The sequence below is a fragment of the Notechis scutatus genome, chromosome 11 (assembly GCF_049901735.1).
Source record: "Notechis scutatus isolate UNSWTSFEM ecotype Mainland chromosome 11, rNotScu1.2, whole genome shotgun sequence".
In the NCBI taxonomy this organism is placed as follows: Eukaryota; Metazoa; Chordata; class Lepidosauria; order Squamata; family Elapidae; genus Notechis; species Notechis scutatus.
In genome coordinates, this window is record NC_142019.1 from 2326797 (window position 1) to 2340876 (window position 14080).

Consider the following 14080-nt stretch of genomic DNA (forward strand, 5'->3'; position numbering starts at 1 on the left):
GGGCAAATAGGCTGACATTGTAAACTGCTCAGAAAGGGCTATTAAAGTACTATGACGTTGTATATATTTAAGTGCTATTGCTGATAACTTTCTCAACTTTCTCAACTTTCTCAACTTTGACAACTTTAAGGTGTATGGACTTCAGCTCCCAGAATTCTTGGGAAAGACTCCCTTTTTACAACCCTGTAATCAGGATAGAATCGGGGTGACTGGATGGACCTGAGCCTTTACCGGCCAAGTGCCCTTCCTGACACCTAAGGGGAGTTCACAGCAGATATTTTATTTCTTTGTGCTCTCTAGAGAAACATCCGGCGCTACCTGGGATTGAACTCTCAACTTTCCAAGGGACAGGTGAGCGTCTTCAACACTAGCTCAATCCTTGAGAAAGATTACACTGCCCCAAACTAGCTCGCACAGAATTGCTAGGACAAGAACATCGCACTGGACTTCCAAGCATTATGCAGAATTCTCTTCTAAAAGAAGTCTCCAAAGACAGTACTTGTCAGCATGGATGATGGTATCAAACAGAAGACACCATGGACATCAAACTAGCCAAAGTCCGAGGTCAATTACAAGGATGTCCAATTGAGAAGCTCCATCAATGCATTGCCTGTTCTTCCATGCTTAGCTTTCCGTCTGGTTTAGAAGAATTCCTTCAATTACTCTGCTTCGGCTTCAGTATTGTTTTGATTCTGGATTACTCTTTTTTTTTTGGGAAAAAAAATTATTTTTTTTTGGCATTCCTGCCTTGGAGACAGCACAGCTCTGGGTTTGAGGAACCCCCAAATTCCAAGGAAATTCTCAAATTCCAAGAAGGGGAAGAATTGATTTAAAAAAAAAAAAAAAGCTGGCACAGCAGATTAATTACACCCACGCTGTAAGTAAACGGCAACAAATCTTTATACATCATTTGGTATTGCTCTGCAATATATTATGAGACTTTCTTGCATCAAGTAATGTTGTGCATATAATAGATGTGGGTCTCTTTGTGATGGATTACTCAGCCTCCCCCCATTTGAGTGATAACTTCCTATTGGGATCAGAATCTCTCTCTTTCTCTCTTTCTCTCTTTCTCTCTTTCTTTCTCTTTCTCTTTCTTTCTCTTTCTCTGTCTCTGTTGCGCTCTCTCTCTCTCTCTCTCTCTCTCTATTCCTCTGTCTCTGTTTCTCTCTCTTGGTCTCTCTCCCTCTCCCTCTGTCTCTGTCTCTATATTTCTCTCTTGGTCTCTCTGCCTCTGTCTCTCTTTCTTTCTCTTTTCTCTCTCTCTTTCACTCTCTCTTTCTCTCTCTCTCTCCTCTCTCACATACAATTCACACTTGGGGTCGTTTTGCATCAGGAATCATTATTCCTTTCTTGATTATCCAATTCAGAATGTGAGGCCCAGCCTAGGAGAGCCTGTAATTAACTCGAATAATCTCCACACTTGTAGACTGAATTCGTTTGTTGGAGTGTCCTTGACTGCGAGCAAAGGTAAGTACTTAAGCTGACCCGTTTGCTTTGCGATGGTTGTGCTACTAAAATGTCAAGCGGTGGTTTGGAATTAACAGATAAGAAACAAAGCAATATTTTGCTACGGAATAGCTTTATGCGATCTTCTGAAATGCTCCCATTTACTCCCCATGTCTTTCCTATTTCTTTATTTGATGGGCTGGTAGGACTGCCTACTTTGGAACACAACTTTGGATGATTTGCAACAACAATTGAGCCATGAAAAAAAAAGAATTTTTTTTAAAAAACACAGAAAAACAACCACATAAAACCAGCCCCTCAACCATCCTCCCGAGTTACAGAATAACAGAGAGTTGGAAGGGACCTTGAAGGTATTATAATCCAACCTTTGCTCAGGCATGAAATCCTATACCATTTTAGACATAGGTCTGCAACAAACTAACTACAGCTTGAAGATGTGTGGATTTCAACTCCCAGAATTCCCCAGCAAGCATTTCTGGCTGAGGAATTCTGGGAGTTGAAATCCATGCATCTTCAGGTGGCCAAGTTTGAGAAACGTTGATGTACAAGCTTGATCTCATCCCAGCCCAGCACCTCTACAACCTTCTAAAAGGATCGGTTGGGGGTTGCCAGACTGTTGAGGGTGGGGGCTGCTACAGAAAAGGGATCCAACCTAGATTCCACTGGATTGCAATACTTAAAGGAAGGGATCCACAGCATGCCCACAGCAGCCTAACTGGGAGGGTGGGCAGATACCCTCAGGGACAGCAAGGTATTGTGGTTCACCGGCAGCAGGTGCAGACACCTGAGGTCTCAGAGAGCGAGGACTCAGATGAGGGACCTGCGTGTGATGCAGGGATGGGGCCAGGAACACCAGGGGTGTAATGCTGCCTTTGGAGATTGTGGAGGCTGGCAGCAGTGATGAAGTGGTCCCCGAGGAGCCTGTGCCCAGTGCGCATGAAGGAAAGAGCAGCTGCAGCAGCACAGGCGACTCTGGAGTAAGGCTGCAAGGTAATGGCTTCTCCCTCAAGGGATAAAAGCCAGCTGAGAAACTTGAGTTCTTTGCAGGAAGCAAAGAAGTTTTTGCACTCAAGCCTTGTGGATGTTTGGATTATCTTGGCTAGTGTTTGGAGACTTTTGGTGTTTGAAATATTTCTTGAACTTTATCTAGTGTTTTTGGCAGCCTTGCACAACCTTGGCAAGGCTCATTCTTGTCAGAAACCATTAGTTTGAAACAGCCTTTTAACCGTGAAGGAATGGAATTAGTTGAGAATCATTAAAAGGTTTTGCTGTTACCTCTGTTTGGTGTTTGTTTCCCTGGAACAAGGTTTGGGTCAGAACACAAGCAAACAGCACACAGAAAAAAACTTTACCTCAGGGATGTCAAACTAGATTTCATCGAGGGCCACATCAGGGTTGTGTTTGACCTTGGGGGGCTGGAGTGGGCATGGCCAGCTCGACATCACTTGAGTCGGGGGCACTTGTGGTGGCCCTAGGTCTCTGCCAGCAAAAATGGGCTCTCGAGCTCCATTTTTGGCTGCGACAACCTCCTGCAACCCTCTGCCAGCAAAACCGGAGCTCAGGAGGGCCACATGCAATTTTCACTGGTAGAGGCACTATGGGCCGGTCGTTCTCTGTTTCCAAGGTTGTCCCATGGGCCAGATCTAAGCATCCCATGGGCCGAATCTGGCCTCCGAGCCTTGAGTTTGACACCCCTACTTTACCTGGTTATTCTGGGAAGGAGAGATTAAATTCCAGAGCATTGATTAGACACCAATCCTTCCTACCCCAGTGAAGCCCATGTGAGAAAAGGATTAGCATTATGGAACTTGGTTTCATGCTCTGTGTCGGAAATCACTCACTGCATGAAATGGTGCAGCCGCTATTCTGGACCAAAAATGACTTGAGAGAAATCAGAATGGCTCTGTATGAAGGCAGATCAGAGTATTCGGAGAGATTAATTTAATGCAAAGCTGGAGAGATACGATAGAGTTGAAAAATCATGCGTGGAGTGGAACGAGATTTCCCCCCCCACCCTCTCTCTTCTCAGAATATTAAAATTCAGGTCCTCTGTTGAAGCCCGAAGTAGGGAGATTGAAGAGAAATCAACAAGAGAAGTTTTGTTGGGCGAGGCACAATTAGATTTGAGATTTACATTGTGAGTTGTCTACCAGTTGGAGGTCACCAAGTTAGATGTTCGGAAGAGGCATGTTCATGGCTTTTTCTAACAATGGCCACCACAGGTAGTCCTCAACTTACCATCACAATTGAGACCAAAGGGACTCATGTGACCCCAGGATACTGCAATGGTCATAAATATGAGTCAGTTGCCAAGTATCCAAATTTTGATCACGTGAGCATTGGGTGTGTGTGTGCTGCAATCGTTGTAAGTATGAAACATGGTCATAAATAACTTTTTTACAGTGCCATTGTAGCTTCGAATGATCACCCTGTAGACAAGGGTGAGTTGCTGGGATATGCTGGATTAAATGAACCTTCTAACCCCACCCTTCTATCAGGCCCAAAGAACCAAGAACTTCTCTTGTTGATTTCTCTTCAATCTCCCTACTTCGGGCTTCAATGGAGGACCTGAATTTTAGTATTCTGAGAAGAGAGAGAGAGAGAGAGAGAAATCTCTTTTCACTCCAAGCATGATTTTCCAACTCTATCGTATCTCTCCAGCGTTGCATTAAATTAATCTTTACTACTTCTGAGTCGTTTCTTCATTGTTGCTTGCCTACAGACGGAATGTTGCCAGACTAAAGCAGCTATCTGCAGTACATAACTATTAGATATATTCTGTGAACTGCTAGGGAAGGTCTGCCTTCGCCCTCTTCCTGCCTACCAGACATTCTAAGCTCTGTTGCTTCTTGGTCCTCTGGAAAGCAGCTCCTACTTCCTTTGTAAATGGCCCACCCTATACCCAGGCATGAGAAATATTTGGGATGGGGTGAGGAAGAGTCCATATTTATTGCACCAATTTCATTTGCAAAAGTCAAAATGAATGTATTTGCAAACCCTGTGCCTCTTCTTCTTCTTGACCTTTGTAATTAAAATCCAATTCTTTGTCCGTTTGGCCTCCCTAGCCAAAGGATTTAATGAGGGGAGTTTTTAACGAACTTGATAGGAAGGGGTGTCTGTTCATTTACTCCTTTGGGTGGGTGGAACACTGTGATGGAATGAGGCCTGCGTTGTAAATGGATGGCTGTAATTTGAGGACTCCTTATCGCCCAAATAAAGAGGGAAAGACAAATAGTTTACCGTTCAGAATTTTTCCATTGCTTAAGCATTGCTGCCTAGAAGATGTTTTATCTGTCTAGGAAATGTTGGAGGCATGACGGCTCATTGGTTAACGATGTTGAGCTTGTCAGCTGGAAAGCTGGCATTCCAGGTTTGAGACCTGAGTGCTGCATGATGGGGTAAGCTCCTGTTCCTTGCTCCAGCTAATGCCAATCTAGTCATTTGAAAGCATGCAAATGTGAGTAGATAAATAAGTACCACTTTTGTGGGAAGGTAACAGCTTCCATGCACCTTTGGCGTATAGTCATGCTGGCCACATGACCACAGAAAATCTCTTCGGACAACGCTGGCTCCTTTGGCCAAGAAATGGACATGAGCACCTCTCCCCCAGAATGGGACACAACGGGACAGAGAAACCTTTACTTTTACCTATGCATAGAAGATATTTCTCTTACTTCCTGATTAAGATCCTCTAACACTATTTCCATTGTTTCTAATCACTACAACTGTCACCGTACTGAATAATAAAAAGTCTTCACACTATGTTTACTTCTGTAATGCAGACAGCTGGAATAAGGGACCACCTCAAAATTAGTTCTACAACATTAAGCCCTGTGCATACCTGCTTATCAAGTTGTGCAGAGATAGTGGAGAAAATTGATGGAGTTTCTAAATCGGATTCTTGCACAATCCAAGTAACCGTACGTATGGAAAGCAGGAAAGTGCCAACTTAGTATTTCGTGATGCACTCTGAAATAGCCACGTTTCCACATTTTTTGAATTAGAAACCTCCTTCCCCCTCCCCTCCTCCAATCAATTTAGAAAATCAGGCCAACTCAATTTCCCAGGCTAATTGGAATTTTTAGATTGGAGGCAGTTCATGCCGTACCCTTGTCCAATTTTTGCAATGCATCCTAATGTCTGAAGTTGGTGCTGGAGCTGTTTGCAAAAGGCCTCTCCACAGTTTGCTTCGGGGATGGAGAAATTGGAGGAAATCAACCAGATTTCTCTAGGGGAAAAAAATAAATTCTCCAAGAGGTTTACAAGGACAGCGCTTACGGAGATGGATGTCTTGGTCCGATTAGTGGAAGCTCTTGCAGTGCCCACCAAGGGAAATCCAGTTGAAAAAAATATCAACAATCTTTCCTCTTGCAAATTTCATTTCCTTTGGAATAGACATCCTTCCTTGGTTTCATTCCTAATTACTAGACGCTTCACACCACTTCATTGGATGTCTATCTTTATTTACCTTAGTATCACCAAGGATTTCCTGTTTTTCTTCTTTTGAATTCTTCGAGTTTGGGCATCAGCACTCTACCACCCAAGAGATTGACCTGCCAGTTTGCACTAATCCTGTCAAGCTCTGGGGAAAAGAGGAGATTCAGGCAGTTCAAACAAGCATAAAAGATTTATTGCAAGCCCTCTACAAGAATTTGGCCACCTAACAGTCAAGTGGAAATGAGCGGGAGATAAGAAAGGCATTCAAGGAGGGCTGGACTTAGATCTCTTGTGGGTGCGCAGGGATTCATGACTTATGACACGTTTGACCCCTCCCTCGGGCTCAGTCTGGTCATCTCCTACAATAGATGGCTGGATGGACAGATGGATGGATGAGAGATAGATGGAAGAGGGAGGGAGAGAGAGAGAGATGTCAAGCACTGGGGAAATCAGGAGATTCAGACAGTTCAAATGAGTATAAAAATTTATTACAACCTGAAGCTCTCTACAAGAATCTGACCAACTAACAGTCAAGGGAAATGAGTGGGAGATAAGAAAGGCCTTCAAGGAAGGCTGGACTTAGATCTCTTGTGGGTGTGCAGGGACTCGTGACTTATGACAGATTTGACCCCTCCTCCCTTGGGCTCAGCCTGGTTATCTCCCACAAGTCCTTAATGTCTTTATTTCTCAACTCTACTGCTGTCACCTGGGTTATACTCAGGAAAAGGAAGGATGGAAGAATTGACTGTGAGCATTCCTCTCCCAAGGAGACAGGAAATTTGGCAGCACTCTCTGGACTTCAACATTATTTTTCCACTGCTTTTTTTTAAAAAATAATGTTTTCCAAAAGATCAATCTGCTTCCCCCACTTGTTTGAGTACTCAAACGGTTATGCAAATACATTTAAAAACCCACATCCATTAAAACGGAAAACTCTTAAAGCCACTGAACAGCAAATTAAAATAATTTGTCTGCAAAAATCCCTTTTAAAAACACATCATAAATCAACAGATAATAGCAAAAGTTCTTAAAAAAAAAAAAGCAAAACTCCGAAGGACTTCAGAGACAGCTCTTTAGTCTATCCCCTTTCTATCGACTTAGCTTATTAACTGCCTGCATTTTAATGTGTATTCCATTTAAATCTCATCTTTGCTCTGGGATCTCAATGAGGTATATATGAGGTTTATCTCTAACAAAGCCAGGTAGAAATGCTGTAGTTCAATTTTTGAGGTAGGTTGTAAGACAGAGGGTAACTGCTTCAATCTCATCCATGTAGAGAATAACCAAGATATCCCGGATAAAGATAGGCCAAATCTCTTACCAAAATATCAATGGGTTAAAACATGACTTAAGTCAAAAACAGGCAGCAGGCATGTCAAAAGGCTCAAGTAGACACCTCCTTAATTCACATGTGTATAAGGGGGAGATGTATTCAAAGACAGTCAGCCCCGTTATGTAGGCCAAACCAAGCAATCATGACTATCCCTGCCTTTATGGATGTTGGCTATAGTAACAGAATCCCACAAGTCTGATTAAAATGGTAGAGGGTCTCTTACTTGAGCACGGAGATTAGAAGAACTTCAACATCCTTTCCAGCTATGTTATTCTGCTGTTCCTTTATCTTCCTGCCAATTTTCTCCTTCCTTATTGCATCATCAGTTGAGTTTAGTGATCTTGTTTAGGATAACCAATTTCCTTTTGGGGAGGTGCCAGCAGAGATATATAATATGATGACCCGAGGCGTGGCACAAAGGCAGTCAGATAATCAATAAGAGACCCTTTATTAGCTCCAACTTTGCCCCCAATGTCCATGTTACCTTCTGGCTGGAGAAAAACTCTCCCAGGAACAGTCTTTGACTACAGAGAATTAAATCCAAAACATGGTCAACACAAACTGTAACTAAGTCCAATCAATCAATAAATAATTAGTTTGAAATAATTAGTTTGTCAGGGCAGGAACAAGAATTCCAGGCTTGAAGGCATGGCAAAACTCACACGGTTGGGAAGATGCCAGGAACACAGATAAGCAATGACAACACAAGATAAAGTCATGTTTGCTCCCAGCAGCTGCCGCACGCAGCCTGCCTTTCTTATAAACTGTCTTCCCAGCTGCGGCTAATGAAGGGAATCAGGGCCCTTTCCTTCCCTGTAAGCCACACAACCCACATTGCTCTGTTCTCCATCCCTTCCTGCGTGCCCTAGGATGAAGACCTGGGCCTGGGTCTTCCTCTGAATTCTCTCTCCCTTGTTCTACGTCTCTGCCCAGGCTTTGCCCTTCTCCAGTTTCCTCCACAGCCAATGGAGCCACACTCACGCTCCCTGTCAGCTGTTTGGCTTCCTCCTAGGATTCAGACTGACACGGGCATGACAGATAGAAATAGAGACAGCTAGAGAGCTAGCTAGATGGATAGAGGGATGGATCAGTGGTGGGATTCTAACAGTTTCCATACCGGTTTTGGTGATCACGCACTTCACGTGTGCGCACACAGCTTTCCAAACACCATCTGAGGCTCTGCCACGCCAATCAACTAAGAGGATAAAGAACAGAAAAGCACAGGGGCAGGTGGGCGGGCCAATCCAGTGCTTTTCTCTTCTTTCTCTTCTCAGCTGATCTTCGGAGCAATTCTTGCTACCGGTTCGGTTGAACCGTGCTGAACCGGTAGCATTTCACCACTGATATGGATGGATAGATGGGTAGATATAGAAGAGAGAGACAGACATGAGAGATAGAGATCGATCGATCGATAGATTATGGATAGATATAGAGCAGGGGTGGGCAAACTACGGCCCGCGGGACACATCCAGCCCGTTGGTCATTTTAATACGGCCCGCCTCTGAAAAAAAAAATTCCTCTCTGAAAAAAAAATTGGGGCCGGCCAAAGAGACCCTGCGCCGCGCCAAAAAATTGCACACACAACACGGAGCTGGGCAGCCGCTTCCCTGGTAGCGGGGCCAAGGCCACCGCCCGGGGAACGCCCACTGCTTTCCCTCGCCAGGGCTGGGCGGTGGCGTGTTGCCCTGCGCCGCGTGGCCCCCGCCTGGCAGCATGCTTCTCAGCTGGTCTCCTCCTCCTCGGCCATACAGAACAAACAGGCAGAGAAGGAGGAGACCAGCCGGCTGGTTGGGGGAAGCTTTCTGCGCCGAAAGAGGCAGCTACTAATCTCCGGCTTTGCTCCGCTTCTCCAATGGTCCGGCACCACCCTGTTCTTCTTGGGCTGCGAAAGAGGCGGCTAATGATCTCCAGCTCCGCTCTGCTTCTCCAACATCCGGCGCCGCCCTGTTCTGTGTCAGGCCCAGCAAGTCCGAGCAGCCGGCGCACAGAACAGGGCGGTGCCGGATGTTGGAGAAGCAGAGCGGAGCCGGAGATCATTAGCCGCCTCTTTCGCAGCACAAGAAGCCTCCCCCAACTGGCCAGCTGCTCTCCTCCTTCTCTGCCTGTTTGTTCTGTATGGCCGAGGAGGAAGAGACCAGCCGGCTGGTTGGGGGAAGCTTTCTGAGCCGAAAGAGGCAGCTACTAATCTCCGGCTTTGCTCCGCTTCTCCAATGGTCCGGCACCACCCTGTTCTTCTTGTGCTGCAAAAGAGGCGGCTAATGATCTCCGGCTCCGCTCTGCTTCTCCAACATCCGGCGCCACCCTGTTCTGTGTCAGGCCCAGCAAGTCCGAGCAGCCGGCGCACAGAACAGGGCAGCGGCGGATGTTGGAGAAGCAGAGTGGAGCCGGAGAAGAAGCCTCCCCCAACTGGCAGCACAAGAAGCCTCCCCCAACTGGCCAGGTGCTCTCCTCCTTCTCTGCCTCCTTCTCTGCCTCTCCCCTCTTGCTCCTCACAGTTGCCCTGAGCTGGTGCGGTTCTTTACTTGGGCAGCCAGACGCCCGCAGCAGCGCCCGCAGCAGTGCCCGCAGCAGCAACAGGCAGTTCTGCCCGGGCTCTGCTCAGGTGTCCAGCTGGGGCTGTCAGGAGTTGCTACCACCGGCGCAGCTCCACGCAGCTCCAGTCCCACGTTGCCTTGGGAAGGGAAAGGCAAAACCAGGAGCCGCTGAGCCTGAACCTCCGGTGCCGCTGCTGCCGTTGCAAAGCACCGCCGCGGCTCTTCCTTTTTGCCTTTCCCTTCCCGAGGCAACGTGGGACTGGAGCCGCGTGGAGCCGTGCCGGCAGTAGCAACTCCTGACTCAGGGGGCCTCCGAGGGGAGGGGAAGGAGGAGAAGAAGGGGGAAGGGGGGGGCGATTCCCAAAAAATCTTGTGCTGACCCGGCCCGTCTGTCAAATTTTAAAAGTGAATGCGGCCCCCCGAGCCAAAAAGTTTGCCCACCCCTGATATAGAGAGAGGAGAGAAGATAGATAGAGAGATGGTAGATAGATAGATCGATAGAGATAGAGATGATAAAGATAGAAATAGAGAGAGAGAATTATACATGTTTTCTGTATAGGTGAGCAGCTGAAAGTTACCAGATGCAATGGATAAAAATGCAATAAACACATATGCAACTAAATAGATTTAGTTCCCAACATTTGTCTGCCATCTGGCTAAAACCTTTATGGAGAGAAAGCACAGGATTTTACCCATCCTTTTCCGGTGCTCCTTAGTTCTCAGGGAAACACAGACCCCCCGAGATGAAAATCCTGATTTCCAAGGGAACATTTAGCCCCAAACGTCTCCATCTGAAAAAAGTATGGAGCCATTACCGCAAAAGGACCTTAGTTGCGGGAAATCAAAAGTGCAAGGAAGAGACTCCAAACACTCTGCCTTGATTGGGCAAAGGATAAGTGGAAGTAAAGATGAGCTTTGGCAGACTTTTAGATTTCTGTTACGATACTCTCGATGCATTAAAGTATGTTCCAAGACTCCTTAGAGCTTCCCTTTTCCCCAACCTTGCTTAGAATGGAAAGTTGGCAGGTTTTTGGAAGAGGCATCTTGTCTAAGTTGTATATCTGAGACACGTTCGGAAGTGATTTGGTACATGAATCGATGGGTGGGGTTGTGTTTTGGGAGAGAGTGAGTTTCTCCGAGCACCCTTGGTTCCTCACCCAACTCTTCTTCCTTCAGTGTGGACTCAATCAAGGGCCTTTGAGATCCTGAAGGGCCCTTGGTGCTCTCGGAGCTTGGTGGTTTTCTTGCAGGCGTTTCATGATCCAACTAGGGAACATCATCAGTGCTAGAAAGGAGTGGGGGTAGGGAGTGAAGAAGGAGGAGGACCATGGGGTCCTTGGCTCTCTCTGAGCTTGGTGGTTTTCTTGCCGATGTTTCATGACCCAACTAGGTAGCATCATTAGTCTTACAAGGAAGTGCGGGTATCCAGTGCAGCATGTAGCACAGATGTAGCACCTAGTTGGGTCTTGAAGCGTCTTCAAGAAAACAACCAAGCTCATCACCAAGGACCCCACAGTCCCCTCCTTCATTCCATACCTGCACTCCCTTCTAGCACTGATGATGTCCTGGTTGGGTCAGGAAATGTCAGCAAAAAAAACCAACTGAGCTCCGAGAGCATCAAGGACCCCTCATTTCAACCCTAAACTACAAACGCTCTCCTTTATTGGTCTTTAAGACCCTCTTCCACTTTCTTCCTAAGCATTTCTGCTTAAAGGGGAGAGTTGATTCTTGCAATGCTGATTAATTCTTCAAGTGGCAGTTTTATGAAGTGTTATTTATTTGTCGCAAACTGTGATGATGTACATTTTATTAAGTTCCATAAATCCCCTGAATGTGATTAATGCATATTTTGTTCTTGGTTTTATATTTTGTACGGAGGGAAAAGATAATGAAGGAGAAGAGAGGGAGGCAGGGTGAGAGGGTGTGTGTGTGAGAGAGAGAGAGATAGAATGAGAGAGAGAGGGAGAAGGAGTGGAGAGGGAGAGGGAGAGAGAGAGAAAGAGAGAGAGAGAATGAGAGAGAGAATGAGAGAGAGAATGAGAGAGAGAGGGAGAAGGAGTGGAGAGGGAGGGAGAGAGGGAGAGAAAGAGAAAGGGAGAGGGAGAGGGAGTGGGAGAGGAGAGAGAGAGAGAGAGAGAGAGAACATGTTCCCAAATTCAGATGTTACAAGGAACTGTAGTTAGTTTGAAACTTTAAAAAAAGAGAACTTTTTGTGAGTGCAATAACAGAATTGAAAGAAAGAGGGAACCCATTAACCTATCTTACTGTAATTCATTTTGAAATTAGGCAAAGATATGGGCCAGTGATTGTAACTCCTAAACCACAAATAATGGCCAAACTGTGGCTTATTCAATATACCATAGTTAAGCAGATCACAGCTTATCTTCAAACCGCTGTCCTTGAATTCCCATTACATCTTAGTTTAAATTCCGCAGGGATCTTTGCACCTGAACTTTTGCCTATTAGCCTGTAATTCCAGAGAAGATTGTTGGAAACATTTTGGAGGAGATGCCTCTGAATTTGTGGTACTGGAGGTCACGCAACATGGCTGGGGGTGGGCTACCGGGAGAGAAAAATTAGCTGCTAAGTGCAAACAGATTCTTTTGAAAAGCATTTCCCTCCGTGACTTCACATGCAATTTCAGAACGATAAGGCGACATTCAAGAAACAGACCATCAAGCGAGGAAGTCCAGCAATTAAAATTCTGTGCCAGTTATTAGATTCGGTGGGATGTCCCCTGTGCATAGAATCAAGATGAGATGAACAGTTTTCCTAATAGGCAGTGGCAAAAGTGGCGCTGTTTGTTCACAGTGCCAGCCTTTCGTGTAAGGGCTTGGATTAGGATGTAGGATTTCTCTTTCGGTGTTGAAAATCATTTTAATTATGAAGGGATTTCTTTCTTTTTCTTCACCTCCCTCATCTCTGCCACCACTCTGACCTGTTGAGACTCTGGAAAGCGCTCAGAAAAGAGGCTAAAATATTTTATTTTATTAACTTATTTATTTTGTCAAGCATGTATTAGATAACATGTGTAAGTATAAGGACAAATAGGCTGAAAAACAGCTTCTATCCCAGGGCAGTAGCTCTGTTGAATTCTACTGCATAGTGCAGTGTTTGTGCGGTGTCGGGGGTTTTCAATTCAATGTGTGGAATGGGAAGGACGTGTGTTTGTGTTTATTTTCATGGTCATGATGTGCCCGGAAGATGGTGTTCGATTTTGTTGTATGAGGTGCAGTGACAATAAAGTAAAGTAAACTAAACATAATTATGAATACATGAAATGGATACGAATAAAAAGGAACATTAGGACAGGGATGGTAGGCACGTTGGTGCGCTTATGCACGCCCCCTTACAGACCTCTTAGGAATGGGGTGAGGTCAACAGTAAACTGTCTAAGGTTAAAGTTTTTGGGGTTTGGGGAAGAAACCACAGAGTCAGGTAGTGCATTCCAGGCATTGACCACTCTGTTGCTGAAGTCGTATTTCCTGAAATTGAGTTTGGTGCGGTTTACCTTGAGTTTGTATCTATTGTGTGCTCTTGTATTGTTGTGGTTGAAGCTGAAGTAGTCATTGAAGAATATATGAAGAATGTATGAAGAAGTGGGGAATTGTGCAAGACTAGTTCAGGGGTCCCCAATCCACAGGCCTCTACCACGCTGCCCGTGGGACCCGAGCCACCAAAGGTTGGGAACCCCTGGTCTAGCTTAATGAAAGGATGGACTATGGGTGACATGACAGCAATATTCCAATATCTCAAGGGCTGCCCCAAAGAAGAGAGAGTCAAGCTATTCTCCAAAGTGCCTGAAGGCAGGACAAGAAGCAATGAATGGAAACTAATCAAGGAGAGAAGCAACCTAGAACTAAGGAGAAATTTCCTGACAGCGAGAACAATTAATCAGAGGAACAAATTGTCTTCAGAAGTTGTGGGTGCTCCAACTCTGAAGGTTTTTAAGAAGAAATTGGATAGCCATTTGTCTGAAGTGGTGTAGGGTATCCTGCCTAAGCAGGGGGGTTAGACTAGAAGACCTTCAAGGTCCCTTCTAACTCTGTTATTCTGACTGGGGGAGAAAGATGTCCACAGGTTTTTCCCCCCCCCTCTCAAGTAAAACAGATGACAGTGCCATTCACAGCCAAAGCTGCGGTGGTCTGAATGGACACGTTGTGAAGTCGGCTGGCACTGTGCATTACTGGGAGAGCCAACCAGGCTTTACATTCACGAAAAAAAACCCGATGAGATTTTTTTTTTTTTTTGCTGTTGTTTCCTGCAGCTTTAGCCCAACAACTCACAGCGTTCGCCCAATTAACCC